The 11,304-nt window shown below is 40.6% G+C and overlaps 1 gene segment (V, D, J or C); it reads left to right on the top strand.

Moving 5' to 3' along the window:
* Positions 1 to 1,587: 1,587 nt before the first annotated feature.
* On the top strand, positions 1,588 to 2,109 carry LOC311281355 (T cell receptor beta variable 16-like). The segment is given in 2 exons: positions 1,588 to 1,633; positions 1,733 to 2,109.
* The last annotated feature ends 9,195 nt before the right edge of the window (positions 2,110 to 11,304 follow it).

An 11,304-nucleotide genomic window follows, 5' to 3' on the forward strand; every position in this document is an offset into this window, starting at 1 on the left:
TAAGCATTTATGTATATCTAATGATGATAACAGGTAATTATAAACAGATATGGACTTAAATATTAGTAAGTAAACAATAAGTAAATATTTTTGTTGCTTCCAGATTATCCTGATTATTTTAGCCTAAACATTATTATAAACAAACACTTTTTTTCTCCACAGCTGCATGTCTTGGTAAATCTGTTGATCAGACGCCAGCTAACCTCATCAAGAAACAAGATGAATCTGCTGTGATCAAATGTGCACATAATATACCGAGCTATGACCGAATATTATGGTACAAACAAAGTCAGGACACGTCAGGCCTCAAGTTGATGGGAAACCTTTATTTTAAAACTGTTACTAAAGAGCCTGAATTCACAAACAAGATCATACTGGATGGAGATGCACAAAAAAATGGCACTTTGACTATCGAGAACCTCAGACTGAATGACAGTGCAGTGTATTTCTGTGCAGCGTATTACACAGTGTTCACAATCACCTCTGACTCATACAAAAACCTCCTCTTTTAAACATCATGTTTCTGTGGCAAGCGTATTTATTCACGTTCCTCTTCACACCTGTGGATTCTGATTCAGTGCCAGACTAAACACAATAGGTTCTAGTCTAGTCTTCTTAAAGTGTTGCTGAACATCCTGCAGCATGTGGTCAATTCACATCTCAATTCAGGATCTGAAGCTAATTCTTAAATTCTGAATTTTGCTCCACCCTGAGATCACCACTACCATGATCATGATGTCACATCCTGTATTAACAACTGAAATTTGAATCATCACTGAAGATTATAATATAACTCATCCAGCCTCAACGTAACATGATGAGGAACATTATTCTGTTGATTCTTTCGCTACATTGGAGCCAAGGTACTCAAACGATCTCCAGGACATCATAATAGAATAATCTTTTGCATTGCTACAGAAATGTTTTTATTTCCAATCGCAGGTACCAGTGATGTTTCACAGAGTCCAGGTGTTTTAATGGCAGTAAAGGGGAGTTCTGCTCAAATGAACTGCACACACAAAAAGGATTTTACATTCACTCAGATGTACTGGTATCGACAACGGCGAGGACAAACTATGACTCTTCTTGTGTTCACAAGCTCTGTGAGCAGTCCAGACTATGGAGATTCTGATAAAAGTAAATTTGACGTTTATAAAAGTGTTTCTGAAAGCGGATCTCTCACTGTGAAGAACGCACAGCCAGATGATAGTGCCGTATATTTCTGTTCAGTGAGCAAACACAGTGTGTCAAACACTGAAGGCAGATGTACAAAAACACCTTGTTCACAGATCATATCAATATACCATCTAAAAGGGGGCACTCTGGTACAGTTAAACAGCAGTCTGACATACAATGTCTTGTGGAGTGAAAGCTAATGCTTTTCCTATCCATTTAAGATACTAGTATATATTACTCGTATTATGTGCACTGTATCTTTCTATGGCAGAAATAATAATAGTATGCTAGTATGTGGTTATGAATTCAGAAATGCATAGAGAAAACAAAGCTGCCACCCTAGATGACATCACTTCCTCCATCGCCTGTATTTAATTCATCGTGGAATCAATCAGCAGAGAGAGAGACGACATGAGTAATGCTCACTGTGTTTCTGTCCTCGTCCTGTGTCTCGCAGGTAATTCTGTTTAGTTTAGTGTGTTTCTAATACTTTGTGTCACTAAGATATATGAGCTCCTCACAGCTTTATATTGTTTATTCATTTTTATCTCTACAGTGACCGTTCTTGGTGAAAGTGTTGTCCAGACTCCTCTGGATCTCCTGAAGAAAGAAAATGAATATGCAGAGATCAAATGTTCACACAAAGTACAAAGCTATGATGTCATACAGTGGTACAAACAAAGCCAGAGCATCATGGACCTTCGGCTCATGGGATACCTTAATGTGCAATATGAGAACCAAGAGACTGAATTTAAAGACAAGATCAAACTGAGCGGAAATGGAAGAAATAATGTGACTCTGACCATCAACAGCCTCAGACTGAATGACAGTGCAGTGTATTTCTGTGCAGCGTATTACACAGTGTTCACAATCACCTCTGACTCATACAAAAACTCCTCCCGTTACAAGATTAGAGGGAGTAATAGGGAGTAAATTGTAAATTACAATATTGTGTTACTCCCTAAAAAAGTAACTAATTGCATTTACTAATAGTAGTAATGTAACTAATTAGTAATTACAATTTGTAACCCATTACTTTTAAAAGTAACTTTCCCCAACACTGATTATGGCCAACAACACTTCTCATATTACAGACCGGATATCATGAAACCGTCAGACTTGATGTTGAACAAGAACCTGTTCTTCGGAAAGCAAAAGAAGAGTTCTGCAGTTCTGGACTGCACACACAGCGAGTGTTTCCTAATGAACAGATCCAGGAGAGACAATGAGACTTATAGTATTCACTACTGGAGATTCAGACTTAAATGTTGATAATAACAAATCTGAAACTCTTTAAATCGCTCCTGAAAGTGGATCTCTCACAGAGAAAGATCTAGAGCCGGATAAAAGTGCCATATATTTCACAGTACGTCAAAGGCTGGAGTGCTGTACTAAAAATATACTTAAACAAATGACACTGATAATATTTGCCAAAAGGTGGCAATGTGGCACAACTAATAAATGCCACATAATAATACATTAAAATATACAGAGAGATAGTGCTAGACTGAAGACCTGCAAGAATGACACACAGCACAGAATGCAATACACACTGTATAATATTACAGAGTACATTAACATTGTTGCATAGATCCAGATCCATACAAAATACATCTGGACTAGTCATTGTACACCAACAAATAACAGCCTAATTTTTAATAATTTAAAAGTTTTCAGACTCTAAAAGAAAAGTCTGGACCTGAAGTGTTTTAAATGCGCAATTTAATTAATTCATCCATTCATTCAATTTGGTTAAAATAAAATGTTTTCAGTGTAAAAACATAAGTGACATTCACACTGATAAATACACAGTTCACAATCACAAAATAATGAGCCAGAAATTCCTCACTATATCATTACAGAGTATACAAATATCACTGTCAGCATATTTAGTAACTGAAGATCTGCTGGATATAGTTTGTAAAATGAACTTGAGTTGTCAGAAATTCCCTCAGTGACATCACATCCTCCATCCTCCATCTTTATTCATTTCATCGACTGTATTTACTCACAGCAGAGTCACAGAGAAACAGCATGAACAATATTCTCCTGAGTTTCTCTGTCACATTGATGTGGCTCACAGGTAATAGTGTCTTTCATAAAGTGTTTGTTGATTTTTGTCACAACAACTGTGAATAAATCTTATTTTAATGACACTTCAGCATTAAATCTATCATTTATCTGTCTCTTCTCAGCTTCTACTCTTGGTAACACTGTTGACCAGACTCCTACTGAATCAATAATGGACCCAGATGATTCTGCTGTGTTTATATGTACACACAATATAGCAAGTTATAACCAAATGATGTGGTACAAACAGATCCAGGGCACCATGGGACTCAAACTAATGGGATACCTCATTGGTGAGACTGAAAACAAAGAGGCAGAATTCACCAACAAGATTTTTCTGAAGGGAAATGGAAGAAAGAACGGCACTCTGACCATCGAGAAGCTCACACTGAATGACAGTGCAGTGTATTTCTGTGCAGCGTATGACACACTGATCTAAACTCCCTCTGTCTCATACAAAAACCTGCCAGTTACACTCATGGTTTATCAGCACAAGATCCAGGCTAAGCTTTCTAACGACAGTATATTTGTGGCTCGACTCAATAATGAACAATAATATGATGCCGCTAAAGAAAATATCCTCTGTACTATGATTCTGGATTAGCATGTATTATTAGTGTGCTTACTAAAGAGAGCATCACTGGTTACTCACACTTACACATACTATTTGAACAAACTAAACCTTAGTATTTAAATTAAGTTCATAACATTTTTGGAAGGAGCTTGTTCATCTGATCCCATCAACCATTTTCAAGATATCTAATCTTTGATATCAGCAGAAGCTTCTATGGGGGAATATAAGAGCTTGATCTCAGTTCAATAATAAGCTTGGAGGTGTACATAGGAATTTACTTCAGATCTACTTATAGTACAGTTAAAGGTATATTTCAAGTATAAAAATGAATACCTAAATAACATAGTAGTATACTTAAAGTGCAAACATTATGTATAAATAGTAAACTATAAGGATGCTGTTAAGTTCACTTAAAGAAAACGTACAAGTAGGCTATACTTGCAGTATAAAACTACTAAACTATTACTTCAAAGTGTACTTTCACAAACTATAACGTGCTCCAAGTATTTGACTAGTAAACTATGAGTATATCTATAAGTTCACTTGTAGTACAGTTACAGTACAAATGAAAAACTTAGTTGTAAACTAGTGCTTAAAGTTTACTACTGTTACACTTAAAAGTATACTTTTATACACTAAAAAGTGGGCCAATTTAGTCCAAAGAAGTCCTGAAACAGTACACTTAAAAGTATACTACTAGTACACTTACTACATAAAGTATACTTAAAATATACTTGAACTTGAAGTATATTTGTAAGGGACAGCTTATTAGACTACAGACTTTTGGTCTACGGCTTTCAAAGAGAGGAGGGATTTATTCACATAGTTTAATAATGCCATAAAGGCTTCATTTGATTTCTCATATTAAAGATTCTGAGTACCACATATTTGTATTATTAAGAGATTGTATAAATCAACACCATGTTCATGCAGTTTTGTTCATTACTGATACAACCTATGATGTCATATCCTGTTCAACAACAGTAGAGTTTGATTGATTGGAAAGTTCGGGACTCACTGTGCGCTCCACCAAAACTCAACATGACTAGAAACATTATTTCCCTGATTCTGTTCCTGCACTGGAGCCAAGGTATGTGACACTCTTTAACAATGTCTCCATTGCAACTGAAACAATAACCTTACATTCTTATCAATTTAATGACAATTTTTCCACAGGCACTATGGGTGGGGATGATGTTGTTCAAGAGCCTACAATTCTTTGGAAACCAAAGGCGAGCTCTGCTGATATGAACTGCACACACAATAAGGGGATTTTATTCTACCAGATGTACTGGTACCGCCAGCGTCCCGGAGAGACTATGAGGCTTATAGTATACACTGTCGCTAATTCAAAGCCAGAATTCGGAGATGTTGATGAAAAAAGATTTGAAGCTCATAAAAGTAATGCTGAAAGAGGATCTCTCACAGTGAAAGATCTCGAGCCAGAAGACAGTGCCATATATTTCTGTTCAGTGAGTGAACACAGTTTGTGAAAGGCTGCAGAGACCTGTACACAAACAGTCTGTATATGAAAGATTAATGACAGCGTTAGTCAACAGGTGGCAGTCTGAGACAACCAATATAATGCATGACAACAGCTGAGATAAGACTTAACAATTAGGAGTATTATGGGTCGAATAAAAGTTATCGAGCTTGAGTGTCGACACAACACAGCATGAACATGGACCAGAGATTAACATTATTGGGATATTTTGTTGTGTAATTCAAAGAATTCAATGTTCATTTACCCATTTAAAAGTTCTTCTGAGATTAGATGGAACCAAGTTGTGTTTCTCCTCCAGATGGAGGTGGTTTTATTTCCTGCCAACATTTACCAACATCTGATTTAAGATTACATTCACACGTGTAAACTAATGTTTCTTAATGCAAAAGTGTTGCAATAACTGTAGATCGAATGGAAATTTTGTTCATGTTTAACATCATTAATACATGAAGCTGTACTGAAGATAGTTTTTCTTAACAAAAAGGTTCATTTACTGTATTTAAATAAAACTGTAAACACTAAACCTACCCATCACAGAAAAAATAGTTTTACTTAGTATGATTTATAAGCTGTTTTATACTCATTGGGGCCAAAAATGTCTCCACAAGGACAAGGATCTCGAATATTGCAATGTTTGTGGGGATATTTTGTCCCCATAATGTTTGAGTTCACCTGTCACACACACTCACACTCACACACACACACACACACACACACACACACACACACACACACACACACACACACACACACACACACACACACACACACACACACACACACACACACACACATACACACACACACGTCACAAATTTCCATAAAGTGATGTTTTTTAAAAAGTGAATATAATAAATTACTACATAAATAATAAATAACTACATTATCATTGTGATTTGCATATCAGTCCTGGTATTTATGCACAACTCTTTCTGTGTAAACTGAATCTTATTGTCCCCATTTTATTACTCTTTCCTTTCCGGTTACACCAGTTCTTCTTCTTCGAGTCCGTTGCAATTTCAGATGTCGTTCTGCCAATATCTGGCGCAGGTCACAGCTGATGGGGTCGGTTCAGCCAGGTCCTGGGGGCTGCACTGGGGGGCGTTTTCACACTCCAGTAGATGAGACATTGTCTGAACTGCTCCACAGCTACATGTGTCATCTGTCTGGTGGTTCCATGTTTTCATAAGTGCTTTGCACCTCCCCTGTTCCACTCGTAGTCTGTTGAGGGTCTTCCAGGTTAGCCATGGGAGGTCGTGCCCGCTGGCGAGACATTCAGTCGGGGTGATTCCTCTCTCCATCCAATCCTGGGCTCGTGTAGTTAGCTGGTTCCAGTCATCTTTCCAAATGTTGGTCCTCGCTATTTTTTTGGTTGTCTGGAGAAGTGGGACTGTCAGCAGGAAACTGGCTCTCGATTTCAAACGAGGTGGGGGTGCAATGTGTCCGTGCAGGGGGTGCCTGGTGTCAAACTCCTGTGTTCTCCGCTCGTCTTGGGCAATGATGGATCGTCTGATGTAGTGGGGGGCAATGCCAGCTAGAGCATAGAGGCACGGGACTGGCGTTGTCTTTATACATCCCGTGATAATGCGGCAGGTGTCGTTGAGGGCTATGTCAATCAGTTTGGTATGGTGGGAGCGGCTCCAGCTTGAGCACGCGTATTCGGCTGTGGAGAAGCACAGGGCTAGGGCAGTTGCACGGATGGTTGATGGATCGGCACCCCATTTTGAGTTTACCAGTTTGCGCAGAATGTTGTTGCGAGTGTTGATCTTGGCTTTGGTATTCTGGAGGTGAGTTTTGAAAGAGAGTGTCCTGTCGAGTGTGACTCCCAGGTACACAGGGTGAGGGTGGTTGAAGAGTTTGTGGCCATCCCATGGGATGCTCAGTTCTTTTTTCGCATCTCGATTTTTGAGATGGAAGCTGCATAGTTGAGTTTTTGATGGGTTCGGTTTCAGGTGGTTGTTTTTGTAGTAGGTTGACATCTCTTGAAGGGCATTTTCCAGGACCGCCTCAATCTTCTGGAAGTTCTCCTGTTGGGTGGTGATGCAGAGATCATCCGCATAAATAAAGCGGCGGCATTGTGAGTGAAGTGGTTGGTCATTAGTGTAGATGTTGAAGAGGAGTGGGGCCAGTACACTGCCTTGTGGTAGGCCGTTCTTTTGGGCTTTCCATTTGCTCTTCTTGTCATTTAATTGGACAAAGAAGCGCCTGTTGTTGAGGAGGCTTTTGATGATTTGGCACAGGTCGAGGTCACCAGTCATGTCAAAAAGTTTCCTAATCATGGTGCGGTGCTGGACTGTATCGTAGGCAGCAGTAAGATCTATGAAAGCTGCTCCAGTGATGAGTTTACACTCAAAACCATCCTCAATATGTTGGGTGAGGTTCAATAGCTGCCCAGCACAGGAGCGACCAGGACGGAAACCAGCTTGATCTTTAGTAAGCTTGGAGTCTATAACTGGCATAAGGCGTTGGAGTAATAGCCTCTCATAGAGCTTGTAGGTGATGCAGAGGAGTGAAATTGGTCTGTAGCTCTTTGGGGATGATGGGTCCTTTCCAGGTTTGAGAATTGCGACTATCTTGGCCTTTCTCCATGCCGGAGGGATTGTTTTCTCTGCCATGCATGAGTTCAACATTTCTAGGAGCCAGGTCTTTGCTTTAGGTCCCAGGTGCTGTATCATTTCCGTCAGTACGTCGTCGGTTCCTGCTGCTTTCCCAGGTTTCAGCATGTTCATTGCAGCTTCCAGTTCTTGTGGATCGAATGGCTTGGTAAGTGCTCTGGCTGGTTGTGGGTGGTCCAGTACCGCTGTCCGGCGGTATTCTCCTGTGGGTCTGCGCCGGTTTTGGCTGCGACCGTTTGCCACCAGCTGTGCTGCAACTGCGTTTGCTGTGACTGTTGAGAGCGTGGGTGGTGTGGTATGGTCTTCGCCGAGGCGGCGGATTGTGGCCAATGCCTTCCTGCTGTTGTTGGTCATGTTGGTATTTTCTAACAGCTCCTTCCAGGCTAGCCTTCGATCTTCCCCAACTTTGTTTAGCAGGGTCTCTCCGAGTTCTGTGACGGTGGGGGAGAAGGGGTCCTCATGATATGCCTCGTGGTAGGCTTTCAATAGCTCATTAGATGTTTCTGACAGTCCGGAGATGTACTCGGTCTGGCATCCTCTTGGTATATGTCGCCTGGCTGACCTTTTCAACAAGTCTGTGAACATGTTGTAGTTGTTGGGGTGTGATGGAATGCTGGAGATGGAGTTTTCAATCTCCTGTTGGAACGGCAACCAGTCTGCCCTCCGCAGATTAAACCTTCTGCGGAAGGGGACGGTAGTTGCTTGGAGGACAGATTTGATGGTTATGGTGATTGGCCGGTGTTGCGTGTGGGGGATAGGATCCAAGACAGCTTTCACAACTCTCGATGTTAGTTCACTGCTCACGCAAACAAGATCTGGGTTATATCCTCGTTTCCATCTGGCGCTGTGGAAAGATTTTGACAGTTTAGCGTCATGGATCAGGGTCAGGTGTTTCGACTCAAGCCAGGTTTCGACTTCATCTCCATCTTGATTGTTCACTTCATAACCCCACAGTGTGCTATGAGCATTGAAGTCCCCGATGCTAATGTGGTATTTCCTTTTGCATCTATCTGGCAGTTCAGGGTGGAGGAACGGGCTATGGGGGGGTTTATACACTGATGTGACAGAGACATTCGGGAGGGCAACTGTGATGGTTTCCATTTGCCCTTTGGTGATGTGGGTGCAGACCTCTTCGATCGCAAGGTTTGGTCTGCTGAATACAGCTGACCCATACTGTCTGTGTCGGATCTCAGCCACCAGCTTCATTCCAGGGATGGCTGGTCGGTGTTGTGCAGGGCCGATATGGGTTTCCTGCATGCACACTATGTCGAAGCATCTGACCGTTGTTGCTAGTATGTCTGCCTTGCGTCTGGAGAAACCTTCAATATTAATTGAGGCGATTGACAGTGCAGGCCCCGAGGGGGGCGAGGATCTGTTGCGCTTCGGCATCGTTCATCTGTTAGATTGCTCGGGTTGGTATACAGATATTGGCCTACTGGCGGTAGTAGTATCGGATAGAAACTATCAGATTGTACCAGTCAGCGTTTCCCAGGCTGCACCACGGGGAGGTTTCTGTATTAGCAGCCCACAGTTACACCAGTTAGGAACCGGTATCTCTGACATCACTTCCTCCTGCATGTGCCTTTGATTCACAGCAGAAACACTTGATGAAAAACAATGATGAACACGTTCCTTAGTGTATCTGTATCTCTAATGATACTTACAGGTAAAAATAAACAAATATGCACTTGATAAATCTTTACTTACACAATGTGCAGATTATTTTAGCCTAAACATTATTATAAACAAACACTTTTTTTCTCCACAGCTGCATGTCTTGGTGAAACTGTCGATCAGACGCCGGCTAACTTCATCAAGAAACAAGATGAATCTGCTGTGATCATATGTGCTCATAATATACCGAGCTATAACCGAATATTATGGTACAAACAAAGTCAGGACACGTCAGGCCTCAAGTTGATGGGATACCTTTATTTTAAAACTGTTACTAAAGAGCCTGAATTCACAAACAAGATCATAATGGAGGGAGATACACAAAAAAATGGCACTTTGACTATCAACAGCCTCAGACTGAATGACAGTGCAGTGTATTTCTGTGCAGCGTATTACACAGTGTTCACAATCACCTCTGACTCATACAAAAACCTCCTCTTTTAAACATCATGTTTCTGTGGCAAGCGTATTTATTCACGTTCCTCTTCACACCTGTGGATTCTGATTCAGTGCCAGACTAAACACAACAGGTTCTAGTCTAGTCTTCTTAAAGTGTTGCTGAACATCCTGCAGCATGTGGTCAATTCACATTCACAATTCAGGATCTGAAGCTAATTCTGAAATTCTGAATTTTGCCCCACCCTGAGATCACCACTACCATGATCATGATGTCACATCCTGTATTAACAAATACATTCACAGAAGATTATAATTTGAAGTCCCCATGAAATCAAAAGGGGGGGGGACACTCCTTATTTTTAAGGACACTCCTTATTTTTTTATGGAATATCGCAGTATTTATTATAAATGATTTATCTGTGCACATCCTCATTTTTTTATTTTTTTTTATTCATGTGCTCTCATAATCAAACTTGCAACATTTCTTCTCTTCTCTGATGATGTGTTATTCAGCGTGAGGACTCCCGATGGACAAAATCAAGTCCCTCCCCACATTTCTTCTTGTTTGAGAAGCCGTTTCATTTGGATATACGTCACAATAGGGAAGAAAAGCCTATCGCAACTTCTGCTTGATGTCGACTTAACTCATCCAGCCTCAACGTGACATGATGAGGAGCATTATTCTGTTCATTCTGTCACTACATCGGAGCCAAGGTACTCACGATCATATTAGAATAATAACTTCTTGAAATATTCAGAAATATTTAAATTTTTCTCTCTATTTCAATCGCAGGTACCAGTGATGTTTCACAAAGTCCAGGTGTTTTAATGGCAGTAAAGGGGAGTTCTGCTCAAATGAACTGCACACACAGAAAGGGTTTTACATTCACTCAGATGTACTGGTATCGACAACGGCGAGGACAAACTATGACTCCTATTGTGTTCACAAGCTCTGTGAGCAATCCAGACTATGGAGATTCTGATCCAGTCAAATTCACAGCCAACAAACCTGTTCGTGAGAGAAGATCTCTGACTGTGAACAATGTGGAGTCAAATGATAGTGCCGTGTATCTCTGCTCGGTCAGATAGAACACACTGAAGTGAACTTTAACAAGAGTTCAGCAAAAACAGCTGATGATAATAATTACAGTGATCAAAAGGGGGCGATGTGATCCTACAAATCTGCAGCTTGTTCATTCAATTTTGCTGTAGTACAACTGAACTGACTAACTTGAACCAGTGCTTCAAGTGCTTATCACTAAGATTTAAGATTTTATAGCTTTTCTTGGAAC

Source organism: Rutilus rutilus, assembly GCF_951802725.1.
Source record: "Rutilus rutilus genome assembly, chromosome: 21".
NCBI classification, from domain to species: Eukaryota; Metazoa; Chordata; class Actinopteri; order Cypriniformes; family Leuciscidae; genus Rutilus; species Rutilus rutilus.